The following is a 20130-nucleotide window of genomic DNA, read 5'->3' as shown; positions in this document are numbered from 1 at the left end:
ACTTAAAACGCGCCACGGGGCGTGTTTGCACACATGTCACCTCAGGCCCAGCCCCTTCCCTTCACCACTGTGCAAACATGCCCGTGGCACGTTTTAAGCTGGGGGATTAAGTCCCCTTGAATCCTGAGGCTCCCTGGGGTCCAACTAGCCCACCAGGTACCTCCATTAAGCGCCACAGAGCTGCTTGCAGAGAGATGTAAAAATGGGCATGGCCTGGACCACCTCTCTGCAACGCAGCCCTGTGGCGCTTACTGGATGTACCTGGTGGGCTAGTTGGCCGCCATTGGAACCTCCAGTATTGAAGGGGAATTAATTCTCCAATTTAAAACACGCCACAGGGTGCGTTTGCAGAGTGTTGCTGGGAGAGGGAGGGGCTTCCGGCATGATCGCGTGTTTTTTAAATTATTTTTGAGGGAAGGGGTCTTTGTGGCCCCCCTTATTTTTACTTTTTTTGGGCCCTGGAGACCCCAGCCCCCAGGTCCTGACCCCCATTAAAAAAAATATTTATATATGAACGGGAAGGAGGCCGTGTGGGCCTCCCTCCCGTGGCCAAATCCAGCTCCGGGGACCCCATCCCCCAGGGCATGACCACATATTTTGTTTGTTTTATGGAGGGGGGCTGCGTGGCCCCCCTCCTTAGGCCTCTATTGTCCCCAGGGACCCATCCCCAGGGCCGGCCTTTATTTATTTTATTTTTTTGGGGGGGAGGAGGGCTGCGTGGCCGCCCTCCCGGGCCACTTCTAGCCCCTGGAACCCCATCCCCCGGGGCAGGCCCTATCCGCTGGGGACCGTGGGGAGAGCCCCAATGCCCCCACGGTCCCACCAGCTCCCCGCATCCTGCAGGAGCCAGCATTGCTTTCCCACATCGGGAGCTGCTAACAAGCAGCTCCCCTTGTGGAAAAGCAATCTGCTTTGCTTCATTGAAGCGAGAGCCGGTTTCGGGGAGGTGGTGGTCCCCAGGGCTTGTGGGTCCGTAACAGACCCCGTATTTGAATATTAGTGCCCCGGGGAGGTGACGGTCCCCGGGGCCTGTGGGGAGGCTCGAGCACAGGTGTATTTTTTTTTTAAAGTCCCGGAGGTGGCGGTCCCCGGGGCAGCGGGGGGCCGTGTGCTCCCTGCAAAGTAATTAATAAAAGCCCTGGGGGTGGCGGTCTCTGGGGCTGGGGGGGCTGCGTGCCCCCGCAACTCATTAATCTTGCCCCAGGGAGGTGGCAGTCCCCGGGGCAGTGTGGGGGGGATTGGGCCACCCCAAGCATTTTTTTCCACTGCTTCCGGGACCTGGCCCACCCGGGAGCTTCAATACAACGAAGCGCGGGAGCCCGTGCTTCCTTTTTAAAATTTTCTCAGCCGGATTCGCGCATTCAGTGCGAATTTGGCCGATTTTTCTTTTACAAAAATGCTTTTCTGGGACCTAGGGGTCCTTGTAGGACCCCCTGAGCAGGCCTAGGGGGTCAGGGTGTTTCTACCCTGCCACCTTTTCTTGATTTTTGTGTTTCTTGTTCTCTTTTCTTGTGATTCGGGTCTACCGTGTCACAAGATGGCTGCCACCACTTCCTGGTTTTGAGTGTTAACAGCCAATTAGAATAAAGCTCGTTGTCGGGAGGGTCCGTGGATCCACCGCGCCTCTATATTTTGAAACTTTTATTTTTTGATTTTCTCAGCAATTACTGAACGGATTTACACAATTTAAAAAAGGGCGCTTTCTGAACCAAGCACTACCATTTTGCCAAATTTGGTGTAATTCCGTTCATCAGTTCGGGCTGTAGCTGTGTCTAAAGTTTCCTATGGAAAATAACATGGAAAAACACATTTTGGGACCCCCCTTTTTTCTCGGCCCCTGCTGGGCAAATCACCCTGAAACTTTCAGGATAGAAGCTGACCGGAGCGGGCCACAGGTTTTGAAAATTTCGTGAAGATTCGTCAACCGGCGTCAAAGTTATTGGGAAAATAAAAAACACTTTTCCTATGGAAACTAGGTCCTAACTATAACTATCTACTGGCGACTGCCAGTAGATAATATATATATATATATCTATATTCACTAAAAAAAACATAGGTTTCACACACGTTATAGTTAGGAATTAGCATTTAAAAAACCTTGCAAATTCACTGAAAAAAACATAGGTTTCACACATGTTATAGTTAGCTGGACATTTCACTCGTAAAAAAAACCAATGAAATTCCCCCGTTATAGTTAGTTCAGCTAACTATAACTCGCGCGCCCGCAATCCACTGCTGATGACGTCACATATTACATCACTCATGACATGGTCAGTGACATCACTGATGACATCTGAAATGACATCACTGATGACATCACTGATGACATCATCCAGTGACTGTGTGTTTCTGTAAAATTTAAATATGTTTTATATATTTATAGTGAAAGGCCTGTGGAAGAATGAGTGGCTGTACAAGTGTGTGAATGGATGATTTTCTACGTGCGTAATTGACTGGAAAAGTGAGTCATTAAATGTATCTTACTGCAGACTAGTGACTAAACTGTGTGAATGTCTTCATGTTTCTGTCTGTTGGTGTATAAGTGGCTGCATGGTTTTGTGAATAGCTATATGAGTGTCTATATGGGTTATCGATTGGTTGTCTGAGTATCTGTATGTGTGCTTGAGTGTTTGTGTGGGTAGGTTGTGTGTGACTCTGTGCATAGATGTGTGAGTGGGTGATTCCATGGGTGCATGGTTTTATGGACTGTATGGTTAAGTGAGTGTATGTATGGGTGTGTTAGGGATTGAATGTATATCTCAGTGGTACATTTGTGACTAACTACATATGTGAAAGGCAGTATATATGCGTGTAAGAGTATATATGTGGCTATATGTGAGAGTGTGTGATTGTGAGAGTGGCTGTATGGAGGAGTGTGTGCTTGTATCAATGATTGTATAAGAGCGTAAGAATGTGGTACTATTTTTATGAGTAACTGAACTTGTGTGTGTATAACTGCATAGGTGAGTAAATGGGAGTGTGATTAATTATTTGCATGACTGACTAGGTGTGACAGTACCTCTATGGATGATTGGTGGTGTGTGAGTGTCTATGTAGGTGCATAAATGCATGTGATTTTCTTGTACAGAGTGACTGTAAGTATGAGTGACTGTATATATGAATGAGTGGAGGTGTATGTAAATCTAAGAGTTAATAAGTGGGTAGGTAGTTATTGGTATTGGAGTATCTATGTTTTTTTTGAGAATGGACGTCTTAAATTTTGAGTTCGTGTATCATCGGTTAAATTAGGGTGTGAGAAGATGCAGTAATTTATCACATTGATGATGTCATCAGTGATGTCATCAGTGATGTCATCAGTGATGTCATTTGAGATGTCATCAGTGATGTCATCAGTGATGTGACTGACCATGTCATGAGTGATGTAATATATGACGTCAACAGCAGTGGATTGCGGGCGCGTGAGTTATACTTAGCTGAACTAACTATACCGGGGGAATTTCATTGGTTTTTTACGAGTGAAATGTCCAGCTAACTATAGCATGTGTGAAACCTATGGTTTTTCAGTGAATTTGCAAGGTTTTTTAAGTGCTAATTCCTAACTATAATGTGTGTGAAACCTATGTTTTTTTTAGTGAATTTGCAAGGTTTTTTAAATGCTAATTCCTAACTATAACGTGTGTGAAACCTATGGTTTTTTAAGTGAATTTGCAAGGTTTTTTAAATGCTAATTTATGAATGTTTTATTATATTTTTTAATTATTTATTTTACAATAAGCTACCTATGTATATAATTATAGATTTACTGTATCCTGCAATATGGAATGGCTCAGCTTTTTTTTTTTATTTTGCATATAGTTGAACAGCATAGTTAATATCTCCTATAAACCTCTAAACTTTTTTTTTTTAAGGGTTTTTGACCGTGCGCGTGCGGTGCACGCACGGTGCTTGCATGCGTACGTGCTCCGTGTGTGCATGTGTACGTGCTCCACGTGCGCATGCGTCGTCCGTACGCGCGTGCTACGTACGCGCATGCACGCGTGCTCCTTTCGCGCATGCGCGCGTGCTCTGTACGCACGTGCTCAATACGCACATGCGTGCGTGCTTGGTACGAGCGTGCTCCGTACGCGCATACGCGCGTGCTACGTATGCGCATGCGCGCGTCCTCCGTACGCGCATGCTCCGTATGCGCATGCGTGCTTGTACCGTGCATGCTCCGTGCGCGCACCGTACGCGCACGGTGCACGCACGGCAAGTCATGTGATCAAGAAACAACACTTTTCATTGGTTTATAGTAGTTTCAGGTCATGTGATTAAGAAACAACACTTTTCATTGGTTTATAGTAGTTTCAGTTCCAGAAACTTCCAACACCACACCCACTCCCCTCATTATTACTTCTGAATCCCTGGGAGAAGGAGCTGAGCAGCTTTTCTAGTACTTCAGTACTTCAGAATGGCAGAGCAACAGTCATCTTCTGGGAGTGAGCAGGATACCCTTGTGAGACAGAGACAGAGGAAACAGAAAGACTCTTTTATATGGCAATTTTTTACATTTCCACAGGGGCAGAAGAAAGTGAATGCTCCCAAAGTCACCTGCACTCTTTGTGATCGTGTCTTATCAAGAGGAGATCCTAAAAAGAAATACTCTTTTAGTATCTTCACTATGATCAGGCACGTTAGAGATGTACATCCTGAGGCTTATGCTCGAGCTGCTAGTGAAAACCCTCCAGCAGCTCAGCCGAGCACATCCGCAGCAGCTCAGCCGAGCACATCATCGGCAGCTCAGCCGAGCACTTCATCTGCGGCGGCAGCTTCACCTTCTTCGGTTCCTCTGGATATACACAGTGCAATGCGTGTAATGCTCTTCTCTCTTATGCGGACACCAGCATTCCGCTAATAGAGAGCAAGATACAGAAGCACACGTGCGGCACCCTATAATTTTTGGCATGTCTTTTTTTTCCTCTGTCCCTCCATTAACACAACAGCTCTTTTTAGAGCCACCTAACAACTAAACACTTAAATTTGTTTTTTAATTCTCTTTTTTTAAAGTTTTTTTTCCCGGCGTGCACGCACCGTGCGCGCACGGTACGCGCACCCCGCAATTTAAAAAAAAATATATATATATTTTTTTCACCCTTCATGGTCCTTCAGGGACCCCCTGACAAAAGCTAGGGGGTCAGGAACTCTGTACCCTGCCCCCTTTTCACGTTCTCCACCTTTCTTTTAAATGGAAACACACATTTCTTTTTTTTGCATATTTCAACCCTTTCCAAATGATTTCTACCCCCAACATGACTTCTGCCTGCTAGCATAGCAACAGATTATGGAACACTGGTGTGAGCAGAGACATCAGAAGTTCAGCACATAATGTTTCTAATCCAAAGAGCAAGATTGCTTAACTTTTCAAACCTAACAGCAAATCCAAAGTAATGTTCTGTGGGAAAACATTTTTCTGAACCAATACAAAACATGCTTTTAAAAATTTAAACATACAGCCTAGTTTTTATTGTAAAATGGTCTGAAACAGCCAATGAGTTCTTTTTTTTAAAAAAATATATATATAAGCCTCCATTTTACAACTACCTTTCTTTTCATTTTGTCATTCTACTGAAAGACACCTTCAGAGTGCATCCAGGTCTCCTCCTCACTCCCTGAAATTCACTGCTTTTCTACCATTTTCAATTAAAATTGATTGCTGCTCAGCGCCTTGTCCCAGGTAATAAGAAGAAATAGTGAGGGGAGTGGCTATGGTGTATGAAGATTCTGGAAGAGAAACTAATATGAACCAGTGCTTCTGAGTGCATCCAGATGTCCTCCTCACTCCCTGAAGTAGAGTGCTTTTCTGCCATTTCCAACTAAAATTGATACCTGTTCTGCTCCTTGTCCCACGAAATAAGAAGAAATAGTGAGGGGATTGGCAAGGCATTTATAGAGTAGACGGTGTACATTTCACAGATGAAGGGAACAGAGTCTTCCTCTTGATCTTTAGACTCTGCATCGATACTTACTTATAGGTACCAAAAACACTCAATTAATACAATGGCTCTTTTTAGAGCCAACCAACATCCAAACACATAAGCTTTATTTTTAATTCTATTTTTTATATGATTTTTTTGTCGCATCTCTATGCTTCCCCTGTGCAGGCGTACAAACTGCAGCCATGCGCCGGCGCAGGCTCCCTTGCACCATGGTTCAAGGATGCCAGCGTGGTGAGGAGATTGTTCTTGTGCAGGAAGGGACACCTTCTTGCACAAAAACAATCACAAGAGGCTTTTTCCTCTTTCAATGCGTGCTGTAGAATGGAGCACGCATTAAAAGAGGAAAAAACAAGGAGAAATAAAATCATTTCTCCTCGTTGTGCCTCGCAACACCACCTCTAGGGTGGCATAGCATTCACACGCATCTCCAGAGTTACGATTTTTCGTAAACCTGGAGATGTGTCTAGTCCTTTGTGTGTTGCGTGGGAACACCCACAACAACACTCATGGAACGCCCCTTCAACGCACAGTGCTGCGTGTGAAGTGGCTGTATTTATGTGGAGAGGAAAAGTCACGCAGGGTGGCTTTTCCTCTCCTTCTAAATATGGAGGAGCTCCCTGCGCCACCAGTACGTTATGAAAAGTGACGTACTGGTGGCGCAGGGGCCTTGTTAATCTTTCCCAGAGATGTTAAGAAAATTAAGGGTAAGACAGACAAAGGGAGAGAGACAGAAACAGAGACAGAGAGCAAGGAACTGAGAAGGAGTAAGGCAGTTAGAATGACTGAGACACATGGAGACAGGGAGAGATACATGGTTGAAAAAGTAGTGATGGAGGCAGTAAACCTAGGGGAGTAGTATATAAGGAGTGAGGGAGTTACGAAAGAGCAGTAAAGGAAGAAGAGAGAGAGAAGGGGAATGAGAAAAGCAGAGTGAGGAGAAGTGAAGAAAAGGGAGCATGAAAGTGAAGGGGTGAGAAATACAGATATTTCAAACTTACCTGACCAACAAAATAACTTAATTATAAATAAATGTTTTTTTTAATTGCTAGAAAAAAGGATTACATTTACTGAATTTTCTTTCTCGATCTGAAAAAAAAGAAAAAAAGTATTAATATTTAACAATACATTTTTGAATGAAGTACACATATTTTCATATTTAAAAAAATAATTTTTTGCCCTTTTTTTGCTGTTTTCAGAATATATTGAATTTCACTGCAAATTGTGAAATCAATTGCATTCATCACTTAACAGCGTGCAAAAAAATTAACAATCTGAAAGATTGTTTAAAAAAAGCCCTGAATCTCTCCTCAGAAAAACATACCTTGATAGAAATAGAACATATATATTAAAAATATCATCTAAGAACAATAACTATTTGCAATAAATAACATCTGTAAATCTTGTTGCTTAAGCACATACACCAAAATAATATCTGTCAAAGAAGTCCACAATAGAAACAGTTACCTTTCCATGAGGCCAAATGTTAATTTTTAAAATCTTTTTTGGTGAAATAGCCAATGGTAATCCTATAAAATCGAACTAATGGTTTCTTCAGATGCTGCAATTTGTATCTAAAATTTTGGTTTTAGAAAAATTAAGTAGGAATTTGGTAATTCAGTAGGCAAACGTTGCTTGAAAATCAATTGTGAATCATTACACAGTGTCCAGCCTTTTTCACATTTTAGATAAACTGTGTAATGACCAGAAGTTATAGAAAGTCCATCATGGAAAATTATTGCAACTGCAACAAAAGTTTTTCCTGATATTGATAATTGATTTCCTGTAAACTTCTTGATTAAAGTGTCCATTTTTGTTCCATCAGCTCTACAACGTTGCATCATTAAAATTACATACTCTCCATATTTCTTTAAAAATAAAGTTGAAAACATTTCTGGTTTACATTGAGAACATTCCATGTTGTGAATTGCATCTTTCACTAATTTACTAAAAGTCACTGATTTACTCTCTGATAATGTTAAGTATATGAACCTTTCAGAATGAACATTAGTGCTGCATGTGTTCAAACAATTTTCACAAGAATGTTCCCATTTATAAGAGAGGCCAAACATATTTTCTATTTCTACCCCTTCATCTTCCAGTACCATAAGCATAAACATTAAGAATTCCTGTGCATCTTGCTGGACATTTGCTGTAAACTGTGTACATCCAGAACATACATCTAAAAGATTTCTAACATCAGAAGCACTTTCTATTTTAGTTTTATCATTACTCAGCTTCTCATAAAGGAAACTCAGCAGAGAACAGAATCTTTTTTCATGATTTAGTATTATCTGCTCTTGCAAACTTTCAAGATAAAATTCAACATTCAGCACTACATTAGCGTAGCAGTTGACACCAGAGATATTTTCAAAATGACAACCAACAACCTCTTCAGCATTGTCCTTTTTCTTTTTGCTTGCAATCACATCAGTCTCTATTTGTTTACTCTTCTGTACATCCTCATTACAGATATTCTCAATTCTCCTTTTCCGACAAACAACATGTTTTTCAAATACAGAATACTGATGATCCTAAATGAGGAGCATAGCTTCTTCTTAATCTATTATATTCCTTTACACAGTTTGCATCAGCACTAACTTTTGACTCATCAAAGTCTATCATGAATAAACCAGATATTTTTTTCACGCGTGACAAAGCAACATATGCCATACCTTCTTTAAACACACTAGATCCAATGTTTACAAAAGCACTATCTACAGTTAATCCTTGAGATTTGTGAATAGTTACAGCATATGCTAGAGAAAACGGAAACTGCTTCCTACGTACATATAAGTCTTTCAAAAGCAAGAAATAAACTGAACAACAACTAATCTCTTCAATCTGATCAAATTTTATTTTTAAAAATTCAATTCCATCTTTTTTCTGGTAATTAACAAAACCCACAACTTTACCCATAACTCCATTCACTAAACCTTTTTCTACATGTGAATTACGTCTTAAAATTACTCGACAGTTCATACATACATAAAGATTTTTTTCTAAACCAGCTGCTTTTGATATGTTTTTCTCTAGAGAATCCAATTTAGTTGTCAATTTGCTTGTCAATATAATAGTTATTCCTTCATGCTGTATTTTATCCACAGCTTCCAGTTTTATAATCTCTTCATTTTCCAATTTCAAAAGTTCTTGATTGAATATCTAGCATTCATGTAGAGTTGGCATTAAGCAGATTACAGTATTTTTTCCAGCAATTTTCTTGTATATTTTCTCTGGAACTATTTGTTCTGTTGGAAACAAATTACATAGCAATCAACTCTGTAAAGCTTTTCTGCCATGTTCTGTGAGTAGTCCAATTCTGATATCTTCGAGAATACTTGCATAATCATCATCATTTGCTTGCCGCATATTGGTAATGAGTTATTTGTACTGAAAGTATGTCCAAATATTCACATTACCTATACTTCCTAATGACTTTTTCGTGTCTTCATGTGTAAGAGTATGAAATACTGGTTGTCCTTTAACTGGAGTGAGCTGCAGTAGATCCCCAAAAACTATAACATGTTTTCCTCCAAATAGCACGTCATAGTTTGTCTTTAGAATTTGCTGCATTCTTACATGCACAAAGGCAAGCATTAAGTTTGATACCATGCTTACCTCATCAATAATTAGAACTTTCATTTTTTTCAGTACTCTTGAAACTTCAAAACATGCTTCTCCTGTTAGCTTGTGGTATTGTATTTTGTTCTCATGCTCTACTGGTAACATTAGCAAACGATGGAGGGTAATTCCTTTTATGTTATATGCTGCTAACCCAGTTGTAGCAGTAACAACACAAGACAAAGTTGAATCAGTTTTTTTCTGTAGGTAGCTTCTAATTACTTTAATTAAGAAACTTTTTCCAGTTTCAGCTTGTCCACTCACATACATTCTGATTGGTTCAAATGATGTGCATGAGCACTCTTTATTTTCATGTAGTAATCAATGATCAATTTGTTTTGTGACTTCCTCATCAATTTGTTGTTGTTCATCATTCAGTTGTTGTTCCAAATTTGGTAAGTATCTTAAATCTTCCTGAGCTCGAATCATAGATGTTTCCACTTCAGTCATGGCTATTGCAGCTTCATTTTCTACGATTGGTTGTCCTAGAGGATCTTGACTGAGCATCCCAGAACTTTGAAAGTCTTGAGAACTGTCCCTAGCTACTTCAGCTGCAATTGTTGCTTCTTTTTCAATTTCTTCATTTAACATTTGTACATAAGTTGTGAAAGTACTGCATTCTATGGTATCTTTGCATGCATTAAAGGAATCTTCATAGCTTTGAAAATGTCCAAGTAATTCATCCTCTGAACGCCATGGTTTAAACAACTGTAAAAGTGCTAAGTGGTAAAATTCCTTCTTGTCAGTAGTGTCGCAACTCAGCTTTCTGTGATTAATCAAACTTCCTTTTGTTTGTTTTACCAAACATCCTTACTCACCAATGACTTTATATTTTCCATTGTTGATGTCTTCTGTGGTATTCCGTTTAAAAATGTAGTTCTGCAGCACTTCATAGAGACACATGTTCTCAAGATGATGACTTCTCTTTGGGTAATATGTGTCCAACATGTTTGTTCTTAAAATGTCTGTACTTTCTGGTTCGTACTCTGCTAAATATTCAATTTCGCGAATAGATTTCAATACCCGATTTCGCATTCCTGCAAGGCCTAAACTTACCCAAATTATTCTTCTGGATTTGGAGTACAGACTTGCAGATGATAACCTATCTGAGCATTCGTAAGAGCCAATTTCTCGATGCGATAACATCTTTAAACTGAAACTGTATAGCTTTTTACTGACAGTCTTCTCGTGAGAAATCTTTTCCCATATTTCTTTCAATTCCGTTTTCTCAGATTTAGTGATGTAAGATGTGACATACCGAGCAACAGCAATAGAATTGTCAGCTACATACTGAATATCCATGTTAGCATTCCACATGGATAAAATGACTGGGTTGTAGTCATTTATATATTTTGACTCTTCTTTTCTTCTTAGGTTGTAGGTATTTTTAGGCGATTTTCTTGTAATAGTATGTCGCACAGCTGACATAAAACTGTTTACTCTTCCTTTTGAAAGAACAGGTCGTGGAAATCCAAATCGATATTTTGTGTAGAATTTATCTTTACTCTTGTACTTTCGTCGACAGTATTTTCCACACCGATGACTCTGGAAACGTAAAACTTGCTCTTTTAAGTTTTTTTCTTCTGTGCTTTTAGGTATAGCACATGTTGCATATCCTTCAATGAAATATAAAACTGCATCATCAGAATCTGTTCCAAATTTTGGGGCATCCTTGATCCACAACAGCATATGAATATGAGGAGCACCTCTTGCTTGGTACTCTATTCTCCAAAAGAAATCCACAACTTCTCCAAGAGGTGGATTTTTTTTATTGCAGATGAAGGACGTCATAGCCCCAAATCTATGATTGAAATATCTGCAAACATTAACTGGATCCAATGAGCACAATTCTCCTGCTGTCTTGTATTGGATGTTTTCAAAATTTGAATTTGCCTCTCGAAGAAAATCCAGTAAATCATCCCAAGCGTACTCAGCACAGCTTAGGGTAAGGAACCATGTAGGAGTTCCTAAATAAATTTCGTAACATACATTTCAATTCTCCATGGCGTCGGTACCAATATTCATTAGTCCCACCCTGACAAGTCATCAGATTAATCAATTGAGATTCCAAATGATCATCTCGCTGTTGCACTTTGTTCAGAAAATCCTTTGCAGACACATTATGTAGATGTACTCCAGTTTTTAAAATGTGATTTACTGCATAAGATAGTGCAGACAAGTCACTTTCAAATAAAAGATGGAACAAATAAGGAATACTTTGACGAAATCTTGGATCTTCTGCATATAATCTTGTAGTCCGATACTCAGAAGCAGGAATCTGTACTGGACGTTCATCATATCGTCCACCTTTTCCTGTAGGAAACAGCTGGGAAAAAAACAACGAGCTTCCAAGTTCTCCTCCCATACACTCACGGGAGTTCCTTTTGCTTTTTTCATCTGAAACAGATCAATAGTGTTTCCCATAACTTCTTTAGAATGAAGAGGATGTATGCTGAAATGTTCATAAATTTCTTCTTCTTTTGACTTATCCACATTTTCAATTTGCCCAGTTGGTATTCCTGTGTCTGCTAGTAAAACTTCTTCATCTTCATCCATATAAATTGATTCATACCATGTATTATTTCTTTTCAAATATAAATTTGCTCTTTGTACTTTTTGTACATCTAACAGCTCCTGCCAAATTTTCCTATTCTTTGTAGTTGCACCATTAACCAGAATAAATAATGGTTCAGTTTCCAAACTATCTGCATCAATTGTTTCAATATTTTTTTTCAAATCTAATGGCAAATAGACAACTCTTCCTTTTAAACCTCTTTGTAAATCTGAAGGAGGTAATTTACCTGTTTTGGGCTCCATACGAACTATAGTCTGAAACGGATGGACACATTGAATGAGTATAGACTCATATGTATTTAAATCACTAAGTTCTGCAGGAATATCTACCAATTCTAAATTATTATGCACAGTTCTAGCTGGCATTTTATTTTCTTCTAACGTGTTATAACAGTATTTACAAATACGCTGATCTTCACCCAAATCAAAACAATTTTCCAGAAACAAATATGTAGCAAAATCCTTCCACTCAGAATTATTTTCTTTTTCACTTTTTTTATAGAGATCAACATTCCTTGTTTGAGTTTTATAATGGCTTCTCCGGCAACAAACACAAGTAATATTTGGTCTTTCATTAGAGATGATAGTAAATTTTGTCATTTGCAGGCACATGCATCAATGTAAAAACCGGTCGCAAACGGGCAGATTCTCAGAATCTGCCCCTTTGCGACCGGTATTTTTGCATTTGGGATGCATCAACCCAAAAGCAAAAATCGCAATTTAAGGAATCTCTAAATTGCGATTCCTTAAATTGCGATTGCATTTAAGGAATCCCAAATTGAGATTCCTTAAATGCAATGCAGGAAAGTGAAAAAATTAGCGATTTCGCTAATAGGGGGAGCAAATTACCATGAAGTTGAACTTCATGGTAATTTGCAAAAACTTTGAAAAATGCACTTTTGTGTATTTTTCAAAGTTTCATGTTGCGCACACACATGCCCTTAGAGCATGTGTGTGTGCAACATATGTGCACAGATCAATTTCAGGGGTGCAATAGGGTGTCATTTTGATACCCTTGCACCCTTGAAATTACATGAGCTATTTGCGAGTACCTACTGGTACTCGCAAATTGCTCATGCAATCTCCTAGGGCCTGGGGGCCCATAGGAATGAATGGGACGGCATTCCTTAATTGTGACTCGCAATTAAGGAATTTGTAGGAATCCCTATTTTTATAGCGATTCCTACATGCATAGGCTTTTGCAATTCCTTAATTGCGATTCCTTAAAAATCGCTATTAAGGAATCGCAAAAGTCTTTGTTGATGCATGTGCCAGTTGATCTTCAAATGTTTTACTAACAGTGGGTTCTACATTCTCTTCCACATTTTCTTCAATAACTGTGTCATTTCCTGCACTTTCTTGCTCTGGACCAAAGTAACACAACTCAATATCCTCACAAACCTTCTTCACATCTGATACAGATCCACGGAACAGAGCATTATTCAACTCATGTAACTTTAGTGCTGGACTTTTAGCAAAATACAATCTTCTCACAAACTTTCTCATTTCAGTATGATGAACTGCCAGCATCCTAAAATGGTGAAAAACACTTTGACAAACTTTCCTAGAAAGACAAGCCAGAGAATGTCCTTGCAAACCAGTATTCTCTCTCACTCTGCGTGGATCTAGTCTTTGAAGCACCTTAATCTTCTGTTTAACACTTTTTTTTACTATATTCTCTTAGAAAGTCACGAAATGTATCAATAGATTCCTGTCGTACAGTACAAATACTACTACAATTCCAAGTGTACACTGGGGCTTTAGGACGTCTCCCCATAACCTCATCAGCTAACACTTCTTCCTCATTTCTTGGAACCATTTTCTCCTTTTCCATTACACAACCATCTTTAACTTCATATGCTCGACCACTGCTGTCAACTGCATGCAGCAAACTATTACTTTGAAGATAACTCTCTTCATTAAAAAATGGTTCAGTACTTGAACTATGCTTCTATTCTCCTAAGAACACTTTACAAAGGTTTTTTTTTTTCACTTCTCTTTTTCTTTTGCTTTTTGACTTCATTACATTCACTAATTTATCTAATGTACGGATCCTGTTCAAAATTAAAATGAATAGTTTTCTTTTTAATTCCAAAGCCTTTGCAACAATTGATTCAATATGTTTCTTTTTCTTATAAAATTTGGCTTTCTTCCTATATTTTTTCACATCCTTTAGCAAATTGAACATCACTCTTCTCTGAAACATTTTTCTACGAATGTTTTTAAAATCTATTTTTCTTTTTAAGTCATTCTTTCTTACTTCTGATTGTACATTAGCATTTAGTATATTCTGTCGATTGTCTTGTTGTTTTCTACTTGAAACACTATTTCCAGTGGATATATTTTTTACATTTTTTCTTTGCTTGAGGATATTTTTTATAAAATCCTTAGTCTGCTTACCAGAAGGCTTTTTCTTTTTTCCAACATGAGGTTCATCAACTAATTTTTGTTGTCCAGTTGTCTTCAAATATAGATGTTGTTGCTGTTCTTTTCTCTTTCTTGATTTTATAGGCATCTTTAATTTATTTCAGTGTTGTTCAGCAATACCTGAAAGAAACTAAAAAAAAAATACCATTATGTAATTTAAATATATTACTATATTTTTTCTGAGCTTTTCAAAACCTATCATATGAGCTGTCCCTTTCCTACGACTGCAAGTCTTACACAATTAAAGCTACACAAATTAAATCTCTGACAACAATTCCTGTAACAGCCTGACACATTTTCCTTATAGTTTAGAGAGGCAGAAAAGAGCACATGTCCTAACAGCTACTTGAGAGCATGAGCATGTGGAACCTGGGTGAGTGATTAGACTAGAGCAAAGGAAATGAGCCTTGGTGATGTTGAATGTGGTAGCGTTACACACTACTATCTAAAATACCACACAGTGCTGAATAGTAAGCATGGGAGTGCAGGAGAAGCAGCTGCCTGTGTGCTAAGAGTGTGTTTCTGGAGACTGTGTATTGTGAGGTGCAAGAGAGATCTGCATGGACGCTTCCACAACTGCATGAAGACTGTAGAGATGTATGTAAGAGTACATGTATGGTTAGGGTTAATTGGAGTTTGGAACATGTAGGAACTACCTCACCCATGGCAGGAGTGGAAGGAAAATCTACCCTGTTGTTTTCAAATGTGTTTGCATTTGCCATTCATCTGTGAGATAGTGATGTGTGCCGTATGCTAACCATCACAGTTCAAGAAAACAAGCTGCCCCTTTCCTACGAGTGCTAGTCTTACAGAAGCACAGCAACACAAATTAAATCTCTGACAACAATTCCTGTGTGCACACAGACTCATGGTGTGATTCTAGGCAGAAAACGATATTTGATTGGCAATTTCAAAGCACATTTACTACTGTGGTAGAGCAAGTGATAATTACTGTAACAGCCTGACACATTTTCCTTATAGTTTAGAGAAGCAGAAAAGAACACATGTCCTACCAGCTACTTGAGACATTGAGCATGTGTAACCTGGGTGAGTGATTAGACTACAGCAAAGGAAATGAGCCTTAGTGATATTGATTGTGTTAGCATTACTCACTGCTATCTGAAATACCACACAGTGCTGAATACTTAGCTTGGGTGTGCAGGAGAAGCAGCTGCCTGTGTGCTAAGAGCGTACTTCTGGAGACTGTGTATTGTCAGGTGCAAGAGAGATCTGCATAGACGCTTGCACAACTGCATGAAGACTGCACAGATGTATGTAAGAGTACATGTGTAGTAAGGGTTAATTGGAGTTTTGACCATATAGGATCTACCTCACCCATGGCAGGAGTGGAAGGAAAATCTACCATGTTGATTTCAAATATGTTAGCATTTGCCTCTCATTTGTGAGATATTGATTTGTGCTGAATGCTAGCCATCACAGTTCAAGAAAACAAGCTGCCCCTTTCCTTCGAATGCAAGTCTTACAGAACCAGACCACCATGAATTAAATGTCTGAAAACAATTCCTTTGTGCACACAGACTCATGGTTTTGATTCTAGGAAGAAAACGATATTTGATTGGCAATTTCAAAGCACATTTACTACTGTGGTTTTGCAAGTGATAATTACTGTAACAGCCTGACACATTTTCCTTATAGTTTAGAGAGGCAGAAAAGAGCACATGTCCTAACAGCTACTTGAGAGAATGAGCATGTGTAACCTGGGTGAGTGATTAGACTATAGCAAAGGAAATGAGCCTTAGTGATATCGATTGTGTTAGCGTTACTCACTGCTATCTGAAATACCACACAGTGCTGAATACTTAGCATGGGAGTGCAGGAGAAGCAGCTGCCTGTGTGCTAAGAGCATGCTTCTGGAGACTGTGTATTGTCAGGTGCAAGAGAGATCTGCATGGACGCTTGCAAAACTGCATGAAGACTGCACTGATGTATGTAAGAGTACATGTGTAGTAAGGGTTAATTGGATTTTTGAACATGTAGGATCTACCTCACCCATTGCAGGAGTGTAAGGAAAATCTACCCTGTTGTTTTCAAATGTGTTACCATTTGCCTCTCATTTGTGAGATATTGATTTGTGCTGAATGCTAGCTATCACAGTTCAAGGAAACCAGCTGCCCCTTTCCTACGAATGCAAGTCTTACAGAACCAGACCAACACTAATTGAATCAATGACAACAATTCCTGAGTGCACACATACTCATTGTGTGATTCTAGGCAGAAAACGATATTTGATTGGCAATTTCAAAGCACATTTACTACTGTGGTTTTGCAAGATAATTACTGTAACAGTCTGACACATTTTCCTTATAGTTTAGAGAGGCCGAAAAGAGCACATGTCCTAACAGCTACTTGAGATCATGAGCATGTGGAACCTGGGTGAGTGATTAGACTAGAGCAAAGGAAATGAGCCTTGGTGATGTTGAATGTGGTAGCGTTACACACTACTATCTAAAATACCACACAGTGCTGAATACTTAGCATGGGAGTGCAGGAGAAGCAGCTGCCTGTGTGCTAAGAGCGTGCTTCTGGAGACTGTGTATTGTCAGGTGCAAGAGAGATCTGCATGGACGCTTGCACAACTGCATGAAGACTGCAGAGATGTATGTAAGAGTACATGTGGGGTAAGGGTTAATTGGAGTTTTGAACATGTAGGATCAACCTCACCCATTGCTGGAGTGTAAGGAAAATCTACCCTGTTGTTTTCAAATGTGGTAGCATTTGCCTCTCATTTGGGAGATATTGATTTGTGCTGAATGCTAGCCATCACAGTTCAAGAAAACAAGCTGCCCCTTTCCTACGAATGCAAGTCTTACAGAACCAGACTACCACGATTTAAATCTCTGACAACAATTCCTTTGTGCACACAGACTCATGGTGTGATTCTAGGCAGAAAACGATATTTGATTGGCAATTTCAAAGCACATTTACTACTGTGGTTTTGCAAGTGATAATTACTGTAACAGCCTGACACATTTTCGTTATAGTTTAGAGAGGCAGAAAAGAGCACTTGTCCTAATAGCTAGTTGAGAGCATGAGCATGTGGAACCTGGGTGAGTGATTAGACTAGAGCAAAGGAAATGAGCCTTGGTGATGTTGAATGTGGTAGCGTTACACACTACTATCTAAAATACCACACAGTGCTGAATACTTAGCATGGGAGTGCAGGAGAAGCAGCTGCCTGTGTGCTAAGAGCGTACTTCTGGAGACTGTGTATTGTCAGGTGCAAGAGAGATCTGCATGGACACTTGCACAACTGCATGAAGACTGCACAGATGTATGTAAGAGTACATGTGTGGTAAGTTTTAATTGGAGATTGTAACATGTAGGAACTACCTCACCCATTGCAGGAGTGAACGGAAAATCTACCATGTTGATTTCAAATGTGTTAGCATTTGCCTCTCATTTGTGAGATATTGATTTGTGCTGAATGCTAGCCATCACACTTCAAGAAAACAAGCTGCCCCTTTCCTACGAATGCAAGTCTTACAGAACAAGACCACCACGAATTAAATCTCTGACAACAATTCCTTTGTGCACACAGACAAGTGGTGTGATTCTAGGCAGAAAACAGTATTCCTGGGTGATACCAGTACACCTTAACTTATGGTGAAGACATACTCCATAATATCTTACAAGTTCAAGGCAGTTAAATATCTTCCAAAACATAAAATGTAAAACACAACTTTAAAACAAGAATCACATTTATTTTTTATATCAAAATGCACCACATACATTCCCTCTCAAATTCATAACTCACCTTTAAAAGTTGTTAGTTTTGAAAGAAATGTGGCACTCACACAGCAGATTATCAGCAGATTATCAGAGACAGAATCTCTGAACTGTACACCTCTCAGCAGAACCAGTAAATGGCAATCTTTCCCTCTCTTTTTTCACACATATACATGTTAACTTCAAATCACAGTGCTTCCCACATTTTTTCAAGCGGAAACACACATTTCTATTGGTTGCAAATTTCCACCCTTTCCAAATGATCCCTACCCCCAACATGACTTCTGCCTGCTACCATAGCAACAGGTCATGGAACACTGGTGTGAGCAGAGAGGTCAGAAGTTCAGCACACAATGTTTCTAATCCAAAGAGCAAGAGTACTTGACTTTTCAAACCTAACTGCAAATCCAAAGTAATGTTCTGTGTGAACACATTTTTCTGAACCAATACAACACATGCTTTTAAAAATTTAAACATACAGCCTAGTTTTTAGTGTTGAATGGTCTGAAACAGCCAATGAGTTCTTTTATTTTAAAAAAAGTATGTAAGCCTCCATTTTACAACTATCTTTCTTTTCATATTGCCATTCTACTGAAAGACACCTTCTGAGTGCATCCAGATCTCCTTGAAAGATGTTCACAGTGTGGATTGTAGGTCATAGCTATGTCTTCTGGAGTAAAAAGTACGCAGAAAAAAGAGGTATTGTGAAAGACCTTGCTTTGCCAAATGTAGACATTAAATGGATTGGTCAGAGAGGGTTAAAGTGGCACAAATTAATACCTTTGGTGAAATCCTTTCTACATCTCCCACAGCCTGACCTTATAATTGTGCACTGTCGTGGAAATGACCTAGGCACTTTAACTGGGGTAGGTCTGGAAATGCTTGTTAAGGACACCTTTGTGCTATTGATGTCACTTTTTCCACAAACTACCTTAGTATATTCTAATATATGCCAAAGGCAAAAGTGGAACTGGTCCAACCAATATTGTCCGCAGATTGACAAAGCAAGAAAGCACGTCGATAAGTCTGTTTCTGCTTTCCTCAGAGACTATGGTATGGGTTCTATATACCACAACAACTTTCGTTACAACATGCAAGGCATTTATAGAGGAGACGGTGTTCATTTCATAGATGAAGGCAACAGAGTCTTCCACTTTAGACTCTGCATCGGTACTTACTTGTAGGTACCAAAAAACACTCAATGAACACAACGGCTCTTTTTAGAGCCAACCAACATCTAAACACTTAAACTTGTTTTTTAATTCTATTTTTTTATGGTTTTTTTGCTGCCGTACACGCACCGTACGTGCACCGTGCGCGCACCCCGCAATATATTTTTTTTACATTTTTTTTTTTTTTGTGACCTAAGGGGTCTTTCATGGTCCCCCTGAGAAGGCCTAGGGGGTCAGGGACTCTCTACCCTGCCCCCTTTTCACGTTCTGCACTTGTGTTTTTAGCTCTCTTCTGCCTCTAAAACTCAAAATGGCGGCTGGGGGTGCACGCACCGTGCGCGCACCCCGCGATTTTTTGAAAAAAAATTAATGTTTTTTTCACCCTTCCGGTTCCTTCAGGGACCCCCTGACAAAGGCTAGGGGGTCAGGAACTCTGTACCCTGCCCCCTTTTCACGTTCTCCACCTTTCTTTTTCCTGTCACACACACAACACACAAAATGGCGGTCAACACTTCCTGATTTCGACCGATTCGAATGTTGACTGTCATAAATCCACCAATCAGAATTACGCTCGCGCACGGCAACGTTCGCGTACCGTGCGCGCACGGTGCGCGCACTTGGCGCGGCTATAGATATGTATGTGCTTTTAACTGCAA

Source organism: Triturus cristatus, chromosome 5_1 (assembly GCF_964204655.1).
Source record: "Triturus cristatus chromosome 5_1, aTriCri1.1, whole genome shotgun sequence".
In the NCBI taxonomy this organism is placed as follows: Eukaryota; Metazoa; Chordata; class Amphibia; order Caudata; family Salamandridae; genus Triturus; species Triturus cristatus.
This window is presented reverse-complemented; position numbering follows the sequence as displayed.